This window comes from Leopardus geoffroyi, chromosome C1 (genome assembly GCF_018350155.1).
Source record: "Leopardus geoffroyi isolate Oge1 chromosome C1, O.geoffroyi_Oge1_pat1.0, whole genome shotgun sequence".
Classification (NCBI taxonomy): Eukaryota; Metazoa; Chordata; class Mammalia; order Carnivora; family Felidae; genus Leopardus; species Leopardus geoffroyi.
In genome coordinates, this window is record NC_059328.1 from 53,222,917 (window position 1) to 53,238,738 (window position 15,822).

General features: G+C 40.6%; 1 protein-coding gene across 2 annotated transcripts in view; it reads left to right on the forward strand.

Moving 5' to 3' along the window:
- CACHD1 (cache domain containing 1) overlaps nucleotides 1–15,822 on the forward strand; it is a 210,214-nt gene that overhangs the window by 69,021 nt on the left and 125,371 nt on the right. The gene's annotated exons all lie outside the window — the stretch shown is intronic.

Sequence of the window (15,822 nt, forward strand, 5' to 3'; positions counted from 1 at the left end):
GCAGGAAGAGGGCAGGAGAGCAGTCAAGGGCATGCATGACATAGGGTATGGAGGTGGGCTTTTACTCTGAGTTGATCGGTAATCAGCTAGAGAGTTTGGACCTGCAAGTGGTAAGAGCCTTGGACTTGATGTCAAATGTGTCTGAGTTCAGATCTTGCCCTGCCACTCACTAGCTCTGATTCCTCCTCTATAAAGGAGGCTTATTATTTTTACTTTGAAAGGCTGTGTCAGAAGGAGGAGGGTTAAGACAGCAGCTTCAGAAGGTAACAGGAAGAGGATTTGTTTCTATTATCAGTGTCTTGTAGAGAGAGGCAGGGTGTCAATAAGAGGTGAATATGGCGGGGTGGAGCGGGGGAGGCAATTACTTGAGTCTGCGAAGTCGGAGTTCTGAGGCTTTGCAGCCATTGAAAAATAATGCAAATACTTAGTTAGCCAGGCTCCACGAACTAACTCTTGGACCCTTGATACAGCACCATCTACCCTGCCTCTAGGTTTGAAGCTGTGTATTAATAAATGAAGAATTGGCAAATAGTTACCAGCACTGTTCTATTTTAAATAGTTTTATTTAGCAAATTAACTCTTGGCTCAAGAATGCAGTCTAACCATGCCATTTGTAAGCCAGTCACCATATTTGTTTTTTAAAGCATTACTCTAGAGAATACTATCTATGCATGGTGTGATCTATTCATGAAATATAGTTGCGAGTTATAGGATACGTTTTTCCCCTCTTTCATTTCGTCTCTGTGACTTTGTACAAAGTCTCATTAGAGAAAATCAAAAGTGCAGGTGAGGGGTTATTGGCAAATGTGAATCCCGGGTCAAAAGCAAGCAAACCTACCAACCTTCCTGCTATCTCCCCTGCTCTGCACATGAGGCTTTAATAACTCCTGCTGGGACCGAGGCTCCAGGTAACTTTGTCTCACATTGGGTCAGATGTCCCTTCTTCCTACTGGCCACTACCCACAACTTCTGCTTATTCTTCCCTTTTCTCCCTGGCATTGGGAGCTTTTAGGATAGGACAGTCTTAATACTAAGGCTTCTAGAGCCTACCTCAGAGTCAATCCAGAGTCTGTGTTCACTAAACAGAAAACGAAGTTGGGCCACGAGGGGAGGGTGAGCATTTCCAGAACATTTAGCTGAAGGAGGCTAAAGCTAGGACAGAGGTAGCTTATTCACTGCTGCAGAAGTTTGGGGGACTAAGAGATCTCGGTCCCAGATTTGAACCCTAGCCTCTAGGGAAGTCCAGAGTTGTAGGAAGATCAGCTCCATTGTGCTGTGGGTTGGATGTGTGACTTTGGAGGAAACTGCTTGGTCCTGGCAAACCTTAGTTCCTCTTTTATAAAACAAGGATACTCACATACCTGTCAGAGTGGGGGTAAGGCAGAGGTGGTACAAATCAAAGTGCTTTCCTGCTTTTCTTCCTCCTGTCCCCTCGGGAAGCCCCATCCAAAGTTGCTTCATCTCTAATCCTGAACGTGGTGACTGCAGGTGGAGAGCAGCTGTATAGTCTGAAGATTTGGAATATGCCCTCCCGGTCCCCATTTAAGAGGCCAGCAGTAGTGGGTATTTCTCTCTCCATCTCCCTCCCTGTTTTTCCTTCTTTTACAGACATTTCTTTTAGCTAGATCATACTTTAAAGTACACTCCACAGAAATTTGGGTTTATACAGAAATTCAGTATAGAGAGACCATGCTGACATTTCAGAGAGAGAGAAACAGAGAGAGAGTAGAGGTATTGTGTTCTGAAAGCTTCCCTGGTGTAGAACTTCCCAGTGATTAGTAGGCCGTCTCCATGAGAACTACCTCAAGGATCCTCACACTTGCCTCCCTTGGGTCTGTGGACTCCTTATCTATGGAGGTGGGGCCGAGGAACCTGCATTTCATAACAAGCAAACCAGGATTTGTGTTGTGCCTCTCAAGTTGGATAACCGCTGCTCCAGTGATGGGAATTCAATCTATGTAATATGGAGCACCTGCTATGTGCTGTCACATCCCTCACATAGATAGTAAGTCTTCGTAGCTCTGACGATGAGGCAGATACTAGTGAGATAAGTTTGCGTTCCATAATGTCACCCATTTAAAGTGTACAATTACGTGGTTTTTAGAATATTTCCAGAGTTGTGCATCCATCAGCATAATCGAATTTTGGAACATTTTCACCCTCCCATAAAAGAAATCTTATTAACTATTAGCAGTCTCTGCCCAAGGTAGATATTCTAACACCCTTTTTTAGGTAGGGGGAAATTGAGGCTCTGGACACTTCAAGCAACCTGCCTCCAACCCCACAGTTAAGTAGTGGAGCAGAGTCTGACCTCCTTGCTTCCAGATCCCATACTCTTTCCACTATACCATGCTCCCTTCCAGGAACTGGATCCAAATTAAATATTTACTTGGGGAGAATAATGTGATGTTCTGGTTTTGTCCTTGTTCAGTAGTTTTCGGTAACATATTTTTCCTTCCTGTTCCAACTGGCATTTGGGGGTAAATAAGTCGGGTTTAGTGTTTTAGTTACATATGCAGTACAGCCAGATTTTTAAAATTACATGAGAAATCAGCATATTAAAAATGTAATAGCGGCAGACTGCAAGCTAGGAGAAGCCAGTGTCCAAACAGTGTCCTATCCCTCTTTGGCGACCTATCACATGACTTCCTTGAGACTTAGTTTCCTCTTCTGTCAAATGAGTGAGTTGTATCCATTTTTTTTTTATTTACTCAGTAAGCATTTATTGGATATCAATTGGTGATTATGCTGGATATTTAGGGAAAATGATAACAATTTTCCTACCAGCTTATGCTTAATTGGGCAAAAACACTATGCCAGACACTGTCCCATTTAATTCTAACAGCACACCTAGGAGGTGCTGATTATCAATCTGTCCTGTCCCTGCAGGGTTGGAGGTAGGTCGCTTAAATTTCCATGAGGAAAAGGCCCAGAAAGTTTAAATAACTTGTGCTGGTCACGCAGCTGAGAGAGTTGAGGTCTGGATGATTCCACAGCCCAGACCTTCACCCCCACATTCCTCTCCAGGTGAGCATGGGCCTCCTGTGAGGTCACTACCAGTGCCTATAAACAATTACCTGCAATATAATATGAAAGTTTAGTGATAGCACTAAAGGGGATTTAATCGTTTTTGCCTCTGGGGTAGGCCTGGGAAGGTGTCTCAGGTGAGCCCTTGGATTCTGTTGAAGGTAGAGCCAATTCGTACATTTCTTCCTTTCCCGCAGCCCCTCGGGTGTGTACCCCATTAGGTGGTACCATCAGTAATCAAGGGGAAAAGTCATTTTCCCAAGGACCCTTCTTGCATGTGGATTCCTAAAGCAATCTGAGGAAACCAGTAGGTTGAGCCTGGGAGCCAACCTTGTAAAGGCACTGCAAGCTAGTGTGAAAGACATTTCCTGGAAATAGGGACTTTTAAATTTGTCTTAATATAAGGCTTCAAAAAAACTGATGTAGGAGAGTTTCTGACGTTGGGATAGGGATGTGGGTAATCTCAAATGACTTTTTTTTTTTTTAAGTTTATTTATTTTGAGAGCGAGAACGAGTAGGAGAGGGGCAGAGAGAGAGAAGGAGAGAATCCCACCCAGCCTCCGCACTGTCAGCATGGAGCCTGACGGGGGCTTGAACTCGTGAACCGTGAGATCATGACTTGAGCCAAAATCAAGAATCGGACACTTAACCAACTGAGCGACCCGGGTGCCCCTCAAATGACTCATTATTCCTGGGAATCATTGTTCCTTTTGGACGATTTTAAAAAGTTACCATTTATTGAGCTGTTATTGTATGCATGGAATAAGTGCTATATCTGCATTGAACCTCACAAACCCCCTGTGAGGTAGCTTTTACTATTACCTCCTTCTTTTTTTTTTTTTTTTTTTTCAACGTTTATTTATTTTTGGGACAGAGAGAGACAGAGCATGAATGGGGGAGGGGCAGAGAGAGAGGGAGACACAGAATCGGAAACAGGCTCCAGGCTCTGAGCCATCAGCCCAGAGCCCGACGCGGGGCTCGAACTCACGGGCCGCGAGATCGTGACCTGGCTGAAGTCGGACGCTTAACCGACTGCGCCACCCAGGCGCCCCACTATTACCTCCTTCTTACAGCTTAGAAAATGGGGACAAATCTAAACTCTGAGACCACCCAGTTGGTAACAGGATTTTTGGTGTTTTTTTTTTTTTTTAAATTCCCCTCTCACTATTTTTGTAGGCCTAAAATTTGAAGAACATTTCTAACCAGCATTTATTTATTCATTAAAATTACATTGTGAATCTGAGCCCAGAGAGCCATCATTCATCAAAATGTTAGTTAATAATTATTGAGAATCCTGGCATGTGGTGCGGGAGCCTTCACAGGCTAGGGTTGTTACCATGGTATTCGATATGCGTGACAGGCACCCTTGCTGGGAGAGCCTGAAAAACGATACAGGCAGTTGGACCTGGGAGACGTTTATGTAATCATATTAGCATCACATTTATTCTGAAAAGGCTAACTGCTTTGATTCATGTCTTAAACATCCACATTTAAACTCACCATTCTCAAGATTGGTTTTGTCTATTGAAATTTTCATCTTAAAAAAAAAATCCTTTGACTACTTGGCTACTCCTCCTGTAGCAAGTTTGAGAGGTAGGTTTGTTCATATATATATGTGTATGTATATATATGTGTGTGTGTGTGTGTGTGTATATATATATGATATACACATACACATATATAGAGAGAGAGCAATTCAGATCTCAGCAAATGTAATTTTCTTGAAACATCCATCCATATGGCAGAAATACCTAGCATCAATTGCTTCTCAAATTGGTATTTCAGTAAAATTCTAGCACAATAGTAGAATAGAAATTTTAGGATCAGTGAGTTTTCTATAATCCAACTCAGTTTTCCATTTTCTAGGTGAGGGACACTAGACCTAGGGAGGCTAAATGACTCACCCCCCCACCCCTGCCATAGAATTAGTTTGTACAGAGCTGCAGTTTGATGTTATTAATTACTCAGGTTTTGTGATATTTCAATTTACAGTTCCCGTGCTTAATGATTGTACTGAAAAAGTATCACTTTTAAATAAGACTGTGCCAGAATTGCATTTATGAAAATTCTCTTTATTTGGATAGGATAGCAGTGAACATCTTATGCAAGAGACAGCCCAAATGGCCTCCATGGTGGCGTATTTTGAAATGTCGAAAACTCGTCTTCATCTCAGGATGTAACACTGCAATTGTGCTTTAAACCCCAGCAGTTGTTTTGCACTAAGTTATTTTTAAATTATTTTTTTAAACAAGTATTTTTCAGTCTTCTTCCTTAATATTGCTCTGTTGTAAGTGCTATTGGGATTGCACAATTGAATAAAACTGTCCCTCGGAGGATTTTTATAACTTTACGGAGGAGATAAGACACATGGGAAACTTCAGGTCACGGTCCCTCAAGTGTCATGCTAGATGATCCAGTTCATTTGGCTCTTAGGATTGTCACAGGCCCTTGGGATAATAACTGGTTTCTAAATGGCCTAGATTTTTTGCCTTTGTGAGAAGTTAGGAAAGTGGGTGCATGGCTCTGAGCACGTGGAATATAAACATTCTTAAATCACCTATTTCATCATTGTCACTTCCCAGCTAAAAATCCTTTTAGCAGCTCTTTATTTCTTGGCCAACATACATTTATTCATTTACTCACTCAAAAACTATTTACTAAGTGCCTACCGTATGCATAAAATCCAACTTCTCTTTCTGGCTTGAAAAACCGCCATAGTCTAGCCCTATCATTCCTGTTCCATTTAGTTCAGTTTTATTTCCCAAAGCTCCCCTTGTGAAACTGTCTTTGTATCATAATTACTGATTTCAGAGTCCCTCTTTAGAATACGAGCTTTTCTGGGAAAGAAGTAATGTCTTTATCTTTGGACACTGCATTTCCAAGTATATGGGGCCAGTGGATAGTAAGCTCTTCAGAAAGATTATCTTGAAGCCAAGGGACCTAGAATGTAGGGTCTACGTGGGCAGGGATTTTGTCTGTTATACTCATTCTTGCATCCCCAGCTTGTAGAACACTTGCCTGGCCCCACGTACTTCGTACTATGTGCCAGGCCTTCTCTGTAAATGCTCTGAAATGCTCTCACCCAAGCTCTCAACCTCAAGCCCCGTCTCTTTGGAGTCTGTCTCCCGTAAACCCCCCACTCCAGCACCTTGGGCCTCTGGCAAACACGAAATTCACACCAAGTCTGTGTTGCATTGTTGACCACTCTTTATTTTTAATTTCTCCTTCTGATTAGAGAGTGAGCTCCTCGAGAGTATGGGGCCACGACTTACATGGTGTCTGACACCTTCAGAAAGGACATGACTGATTGTGTTATTAATTAAACATCTTTGCTTAGGTCTGGAAGGTTAAGCATTTCAGTGTTTCCAGTTCCCTTTGTCCTTGAGGGCTGGATTCCTAAAGACCTGCGCATTTGAATGGGTTTGTGCACACGCAGAACGCTTGAATATTGAAGCTATACCCTTAAAGTGCCACCAGCTCCCAAGAATAAATGCACGGCCACTACATAACCCCTCTTTTTTCTTTCAAGGTGAAACAAAAAAGTAAAAGGCTTAATGGAGATCTAGGAGGTGGAGAGTGGAGGAATTAGGAGTTTGAAGAGTGGAAGCAGGGGAGTGGAAATTTGGCACCATCTACAAAGCGTTTGGGCAACTCAACTTTCTGCTTCTGAGAGGTTGCCATGCATTGTCATGAATATTACTTATAATGAAGTTACATTGGCTAAAGGCTGAGTCTTTCCAACATGTGGAACTCATTTGCTTGCCTTTTTCTCTCTTAGTCTCTTTGAAAGCCAAAACAACAACAAATAACAACAAAACTCCAGTAACCCTTCAGAAGTTTTATTGTATTTAGGGGGAAGTGTTTCCGGCTTCTTTTGCCTGTCTTTGTTCTCTGGGTTCATATTTACTTAGCCACTCTTTTGGTTTTGAATGCTCCAACAGGAAATCAAGTGATCAAGACCAGGAATTTTGCTTGCTAACATTATTGCTTTAGATTTTCCCTGCTAAATCAGACTACAGGCTGTTCCTTTTCCCCTGTAATTTCTTTTGAGGGATAGAGTTGACCAAAACAGGCAGCTCTTTGTAAAGGTGACACTTGTCACTGACTTGTGACTTTCCCACATGCTTGTTACTTTTCAGAGCTCATGTTGGCTTGAAGGGTGTTAAGTTAAATGACATCAGGCTAAGAAATTCATAATTTGAGTTCTTTTGCGACCCTGAACCTGAAGTATGCAAACGGCTGTGTGTGTATGTATTTAGAGCCCAAAGAAGACAAAGAAGGAAAAACAGAGATGGGGCGAGGGAGACTTTGTTAATAGATTGTTGAAAGAAGAGGAACATACTTTATCTTGGAAGGATACCTTCCTCCTTGTTTCAATTTTTAAACATTCATTCATTCATTCATTCATTCATTCATTCATTCCTTCTAGCTGGTTGAGTAAGCAACCAAAATCATCTGAATGATTTAAGGCCTAGATTAATGGATAAGCAAATGCTTATTCATGCTCACTAGGTAAAATGCCCTGTGCTAAGAAATCATGGCATGGACCAATTATCAAAAATTTACAACAAAGTTAGAACCTAGAAATCCAAAAGAGTAGAAGAGAATAAAGTAAAATGTAAATAGTAGTTTTTACTGAGTAGTCAGACAATGGATTTTTTTCCCTTCTTCTTCCTTTGCAAATTTTCAAATTTTCGACAGTGAACGTATTCTTTAAATTGTTGCATAGAGTCTTTGCTGCAGAAGGTCAGAGAAGGGAGAGATTACCATCAGTGGGAAGCTGTTAAGAATGTGCTAGGACTTCAGTTTGATACAGGTGATTTTGTTCCCCCTGTACCTCCAACTGTCATGGAATTACTATCATTCAGAAAATATTCTTAACAGATTAACAATAGAGTAATGATAGAATATCAAGATAGCATATGAAATAAATTCATAACATTTTTAGTACTTTTTTTTTCTTTTTTTTTTTTTTTTTTTTGAGTGAGAGTGGATGAGGGGCAGAGAGAAAAGTGGCGGTAGGTGGGGTCAGGCATCCCAAGTAGGCCTCATGCTCAGCACAGAGCCAGATGCAGGGCTCAATCCTATGACCCTGAGATCACCACCTAAGCCAAAATCGAGGGCCAGATGCTCAGCTGACTGAGCCACCCAGGCGCCCCTAGTGCAGTCAATTGAAATGCCTTTTCACGTTCATGAGGTTAAGTGAGTTAATATATGTGAAAAGTACCTAGTGCCAGACAGATAGTAAGCGGTAGCTGTTATCATTTTTTATATATACAACCTTAAAATAAGGAAATCTGTTGGGCTGGGAAATGTGTACCCAGTGTACCATTTGCACAGGGTTGTCTGTTGTGTGCTGATTAGTTTTAAATTCCCAGTCCCCACCTCTTCCTCTGCCATGCTTTTCATTTCCTACGCACTGCCCTTTGTCATGAAATGGGAATAGCCCTGTTTCTTCCAAGTCACTGTGGTGTTCAGAATCTGATTTTTATGGTGAGGATCAAGCATAAGCCCTTGTATTTATTTTTTTCAGTGAAAGCTCTCAGGGTAGTGATCTAGTTTTTTGTGGAGTTTAGTTAGTTGTAACTGAATGTATGCCCCTTTTCATGAGTGTGGTTACTCTGAAGAATGTTCGTCCTTATCCATTATAAAGGAAACATGCTCCATTTTGAGATGGGAGTGGGGTGGGGAGGAAAGAAGATCTATTCTAGATTCAATATTCACAGGGAAGCCCTATTCCTATTCTGGGCACTTTCTAGATTTTGAATAACTTTTCTCTATTAAGATGGTATTTATGTAGGGGCACCTGGGTGGCTCAGTTGGTTGAGGGTCCGACTTAGGTGCAGGTCACGGTCTCATGGTTCATGAGTTTGAGCCTCGCATCAGATCGCTGCTCTCAGTACAGAGCCTGCTTCAGATTCTCTATCCCCTTCCCTCTCTGCCATTCCCCTGCTTGCGTTCTCTCTTTTACAAATAACCATTAAAAAAAAAAAATGGTATTTACTTAGAAGACAATACATAAACTTTAGGGTAAGGCAAATTTAACATCTAGACTTGGCCACTTTCTTAGTAATGTTCAATTGTGGACAAGTTAGAGGGTCAGAAGCTCAGTTTCCTCCTCTGTAAAATGAGTACATAGTAACTTATATGAAGGGTTGTTGTAAGTATTAAATGAAATATGTTGTAAAGCACCTGAATCCATTCTGGGCCCTTGATAATATGACAACATAATTTTATGTAATATACCCCCACCCCCAACACATGTAATTAGAACAATACTTGTATATTTGAAAAAAAAATTTAATGTTTATTTTTGATAGAGAGAGAGAGAGAGACAAAGTGCAAGTGGGGGAGGGGTAGAGAAAGAGGGAGACACAGAATCTAAAGTAGGCTCCAGGCTCCCAGGTGGCCACACAGAGCCCAATGCGGGGTTTGAACTCACAACCCATGAGATCATGACCTGAGCCGAAGTCAGATGCTCAACCTACTAAGCCAGCCAAGTGCCTCTAGGTTATTTTTTATTGTGCTTTTTAGCGGAAACCTTTTCAGTACTCTTGGAAAACTATTTTCTTGAGCCACTTATATCCAGAATGAACAAGTTTAGAGATTTGAGAAAATGACCAAGATTTGTAGCACCCGATTCATGACTTCAAAATGAAGAATGATGAGCTTCCACAGATAAGGTCATTTTTCTGGACCTTCCATATGTTTAACAATGTGAGGCTAAACAATCTGGTAAAAATCAGACAATGTCTAATCTGGGCAGGAGGGATCCCTTAAAAGCCTACTGAAAGATTATGCATGAGGTGTGCGTAGGGGAAAATAAAGTCATTGTATGTTTTTTGTTTTTTGGGTTTTTTTTTTCCTGCAACACTTAAATTAGGTTGCTGTTAACTCCCTGCCCAGAGATTGTTGGAGTTTGTTGTAACGACAGCACTTTGTCTTTTAATGACTAATGTTGGTCAGCTTCTTGACATAATGGTGGTAATCTATATTTTCCTCCCCTTTGGCCACAATTCCTAGAATCCTAGGAAGAGATCCAAAGCTGAATGAAGTTATTAGTTAACTGTCAGCCAAATTGGCTTGCAACAGAGACCTGTAAACATCAAGAGAATAAGCCTGTGAATAAAAACTCAGTTCTGCGTTTTCTTAGCAAAGATCAGGGAGGGGAGACAACAGAATTTCATTAGGCTTGTAGAGGTATTCATTTCTTCACTGTGCTGTTGTGCTATACCATTCATTTAAATATCTAGTTAAGATTTGGCAGAGCTGTTGGAGGCATGAGGGTGGAACCAACTGTCTGGACTGACCATCGTATTAAACACTCATGTAATTGTTCCTGTTCCAGCAAAGCAGGTTCTCTTGCCATCTGTTAAGCAGGCTTAATTAAATACATTTGGGACCGAAAGAGGTGGCAGATAGGAGTAGGTGGAGTGGGGACAGAGAATGACTGAGGTGCAACCCTTAAGAGGTAGGGAGGGACATAGACGCACACGCGTGCCCATCCCGGGATATTTTTCCTTCTCTTACAGTAGAGGTAGGGGGAGTTGTATTCAGTTGTTACATGACTCTTTCATTTCTAACTTCATGAGTTGAACTTCCTCTCTGGGGGAGGAGGAGGAAGGCAGTGCTTTAGGAAATAAAAGAACAGAATATGCAAAGAGGAGATTTGATTAAATTGTGTTGTAAGTTTAGAATATGCAGGCTGGATGAAACTCCCATAAAGACACCTTTTTTTTTTTTCTTGCTAAAAATTCAAGTTAGTACAGTGCCACTGGATGGGAAGCTCAAGAACTGAGTAATGTTACATACTTAGAATATGAGGGAGCAATTAATATGTAGCCTCAGGGAAGGCTCATCGGAGACCTTATCTGTGAATTACTAGGTGATTCTACTTGGTACAGTCCCAGTTTCATCTAGATTACTGATTGGGTATAGATTTTTGAGTATTTATAGTATTCTATCCAGTTAATAGATTCTTTTCCCTTTTCTATGCATAAATAATTTTGAAAACGTAGGAAAACATTTGACTAGGGTTATTTTAAAGAGACTGCCTAGAATGTATGTTTAAATTTATTTTAGTATAACATACATACAGAAAAGTACACAGAGGTGCCTGATGAATTCTCATAAAAGTGAATACATCCTTATAACAGGCACCCAGATCAAGAAATGGAATATTGCAGCATCTGAGAAGCCATCTTCGTGCCCTGTTCTGTTCATTCTCCCACAAAGGATAACCACTATCCTGACTTCTGACAAGATAGATGAGCTTTGCTTGGTTTTGAATTTGCCGTAAATAGAATTGTACACTTCGCATTGTAGTGTTTGGCTGCTTTCACTTAATATTATGTTTGTGAGTATCACCATGTCGATGCATGTTTGCAGTTGTGTGTTCGTTGCTATCGCTGAACATTTCATAGTGTGAACACACCACAGTTTGTTATGGTGCTGATAGGCATTTGGATATTTTCCAGGTTGGAGCTCTCATGAGTAGTACTGCAATGAGCATTCTTCTGCTTCTCTTTTGATAAATATATGAACACATTTCTCCTCAGTGTATGCCAAAGATGGGAAATGCTGGGTCATGGGATATGCATCTAATTAAGTCTAGAAGATACTGCTAGCTTGCCAAAGTGTGTATTAATGAGAGAAAGGTCATTTTTGTCCAGAGTATTCTGTTCTCATGAGCATAAAAATGAGGTATCTTGTTTTCTTTTGATTGTGGAAGTAAATTGATAAAGAGGATTCAGTGAAATATTTTTACTTACAATAACTTTTTAAAACTCCTCACCCGTTTTTAATGATCTTTTCACCTTACAGTAAAACCTGTTTTTACTTACAATATCTGAGAATGAGAAAGCGTAATGGGCAGAGGCAGGCAGCATCTTTGCCTTTCCTTCCAGAGATTTGTACACTGGGGAGAGTTTCTTCAGACTCCCTCCAGGTTGTGCTCAAATTAAGAGTTCAGATTTCTGGAATTGTTCTCTAGGGAATTGGGAGATACCTTGAAAACAGAGGACAGAATGTCCACCTCGCCCAGCCGTACCCTAACCCTGTTACAGTGAGCAAATCATCCAAGAGCACCAGGCAATCTGACCTGTTAGGGTTGCTCACCATTTTCATGGTTTAAGACAACTTCATTTTCATTTTTCAAGTGCCTGTAACAATCAAGAAACTCAACTTTGTATTCTCTTCCTTCCACAACTTCATGTAACCAAACAAACCTTTGGCTGGGACTCTTAGTTACTCCACTCACTGGTTGTGTGTGTGTGTGTGTGTGCGCATGTGTGTATATACACACATACATATGTGTGTGTGTGTGTATGTATGTATATAGACAGACATCAGATAATTAGATACATGTATTGTTATTCCAGCACATTATATCCTGCTTAAAATGGTAGGAAAAAATCCCCAATACTCATTTTTTCTACATGCAAGTATAGGATTCCTAGATTATTCTGAAGAAAAGGTGATGGGAACAAATTTCATAGCTTCACTAAAATCAATGCTTGTTTTTAACGCAAGCCCTGTGTTCAGACCTCAGCACTAGATTTTTTTTTTCTTTTTTAACCTGTGATAACATTTTCTAATGTTTGAGCTGTAGCTTTCGGTCTGTAAAATTTGGATTCGCATCCTTGCCCTGTCTGCCACATAGGGTTACTGTGGAGATCAAATGTGATCCTTTATGTGAAATGGTAAACTATAAAAGAACTAAGCCTAAGCCTTTGAGAGCTTGGCTTAGCAGGCCCTGCATTTTAAGCTAGAACTTGACCTACAGAGTAGTGCAAACTTACTCTGTACCTTGAGATCTTGTGCACACACACAAGTCCAAACTTTTAACCTTGCACCAGACATGGCTGGCTGACCTGTTGAGTCGTAAGTTCCTTGTCCAGGTCCTTTTAGCCTCTACCACCCCTCCCCTGCTTGGGGGAAAAGAGGGGCAAAAATTGTTGGCTTTGGTGATAGCCCCAAACTATTACCCTTGCAGGTGATTTCACTTTCTGCGGGTTAGAGGGTTGTATAAAGTAGGTAGTCTACAGAATTAGTGCTGTTCGTATCTAAAACATCTTTCTTGCTTTTTAAATTTTCTTTTATCTATCCAGCAGTTAAGTGCAGAGAATATAAAAACGCTTCTATGGCATAAAAAGATCTGTATGAAAGCATTGGCGATCATTATCGATAATTGTTAAAATGCTAAATGAGTGAAGCAGGGACGGAAACACAGCCTTGTGAACACTTCCCAACATATATGCCTTTTTTACAAGTGAGGAATTTTTATTTTAACCAAAAAAAAAAAAAAAAAAAGAAAAAGAGAAGGATATGATCTTATTCTTCATTAGGTTTGGCCGTTGGTGGGCGGATGTGGTGTGCTTCCCAGGGCTGTCTCGTGTGTTCTTCCATCAGTCACCTTTTGGACAGGGGGCACCTTCCCGGACAGGCCACATAAGGTCTCAACTGGAAGATCACAGCCAGAAATAAGACAACTGGCGACACTCATCGAGATCTGGAGACACAACATGAATTGTGTTCATTTTTAGTCAATGTTCTCATGGTGCTGGGTAGGTTTTGAAAATCAAATTGCATAAAAATACGGAAGATGGTCTGGGAAAGTAGATGGCAGTGACACAGACTCAGCTTCTAAAAATGTTATAATCTATTAAACTAATAATTTCTGTTGCAATCAGAAAACAGAACTTCAGGTTGTAGGAATGAGGTTAACAAGTTTCTAGTCCTTTTCCCAAAACGGGATCTTAGGGTTCAGAATCCTAATGCCCCTTCATGATAAAACACCGCCAGTGAGGTCTCTAACAGAACCCAGTAATCAGATGCATTAAGATATCTGCATCAAAATTAATGAACGAACATTCACACTAAGAGGCTTAATAAAGACTATAAGTACCAATTGGTTGGGGTTAGTATTTACTCCCAAGTAAAATCCGGTCATGTCATATTTTGCTAACAAAGGTGTTATGTGAAACTTCTGATTTGTAGAGCTTTTGAGTTATGGAATTGCATGTAAGGTACATATATTTGGGTACCAGCTCCTGACAGAAGTGTTTTTTAATATATGTCAGGCAGCCATGTGGCAAATTCTCAAGAGATCATAGAGTTAGGAGCACCAGATCTCGAGTCACTCTGCCTGGGTTCAAATTCCAGCCTTGCCAAGGGACTCTGGGTAAGCTATTTAACCTCCCAGCGTGTTAGTTTTTTATCTTTAAAGCTGCAGGAATTTTCTTATAAAGATTAAATAGGATGCACATAAGGTACAATATGTGCATTGCATTAGACACTCAACAAACCTTCTTTTCTCTGTGTAATGGAGATAATAGTGCTCATCACAAAGGTGTTTTATGAGATTCAAATAAGTAAATAGATATAACATGCTTAGAATAGTGTCTGCCTATAGTAAGCATTCATTACCCAGTAGAACTTTCCTATCAATAGAGACGTTTTTAGGGAAGAAAGAGAAAAGAGACATCTGTTGAATGAATGAGTAGTGCCTGGTAAAATTATGATAATTCATAATTAGACATTTGCAGACTGTAATTCCATCCCATTCGGTCACAATCCTTCCCCCCCCCCCTTCCCCAGCACCTTATCTTTCCTCTTTTGCACAGCACTTGGTAAACTTGGCACTTGCCTTCCTCACCACAACCATGCAGGTGTGTTAGGCTGTCTGGGAAGCTGTCCCAGATGCTGACAAACCCTTGGCCGTAGGATAGAAAGGAAAAAGAGAAATTTTGGCTAATATCTCCAGGTCTGACTCCTTACTCATCTGGAGAGTTCAATGGTATCTTTAAAGTTTTAGGATAAATGAGGAGCCTGCTGCTTTTTTTTTTTTTTTTTTTTTTTGCTCCTCTAACAGATACGTATCTTGGATTCTAATTTCTTCAGTTTGTTATATATTAATCTCTAGTGATTGCTCAGTAATGGGTAGGGTCTGGTAAAGTCCTAAGTCTGCAGAGAGGTTTTAAACGCAGGCCATGTATGGAGGGGGTGGGTACTAGCTAGGCAGAGAGCAGTGGAAGAGCGTGTGTGCTTGTATGTCATAGTTTGGACTAGTGTCCTGGCACGGCTGTCCCATTTCCTGGCATGTAAGAACTGGATCTTAAGGCTGCACATATTTGGCAAGCCCTATTATGTTACCCTCCCAAGGGGGTGCTTGGGTAACGAAGGTGATAGATAATATTGGGTAGGTACTGGTGGGACCCAGGGACATGAGAAGATATGGAAAGAATCCCTTTTAAAGAGCTTTATTGCGTTAGAGTTTAGTGTCTGTAAACAATTACAGCATTCAGGGAGTGCAGAATTCAAATGAGAAACACAACTTTGTCAGATTATACCACTTGGATAAAATGGCATGGGCTCCGGAAATCTATAATTAAATGTATTTTTGAAAATGAAAAGTTTAGTGTAACATCTGGTTTATTTCACTACGGAAGTGCCTGGGTATTGCTCATGTAAGTGTGATTGACTTTGGCTGATATTTGGATTTCTTTGTGTAAAATAACTATTTTAATTAAATTTTTTTCTGCTTGATTCTGTTTTGTAAACAAATTAATCATGTGCACACACACTGTCATTAGAAAATGGCTGTCTTTAATGTGGAATTTAAGAAACAAAACAGATGAACATAGGGGAAAGGAAGGAAAAAGATGATAGGGAGGCAAACAATTACAGACTCTTAAATACCAAGAACAAATCGAGAGTTGATGGAGGGAGATGGGGGCAGGGGGAGTGGACATTAAGGAGGGCACTTGCTGGGATGACCACCGGGTGTTGTATGTA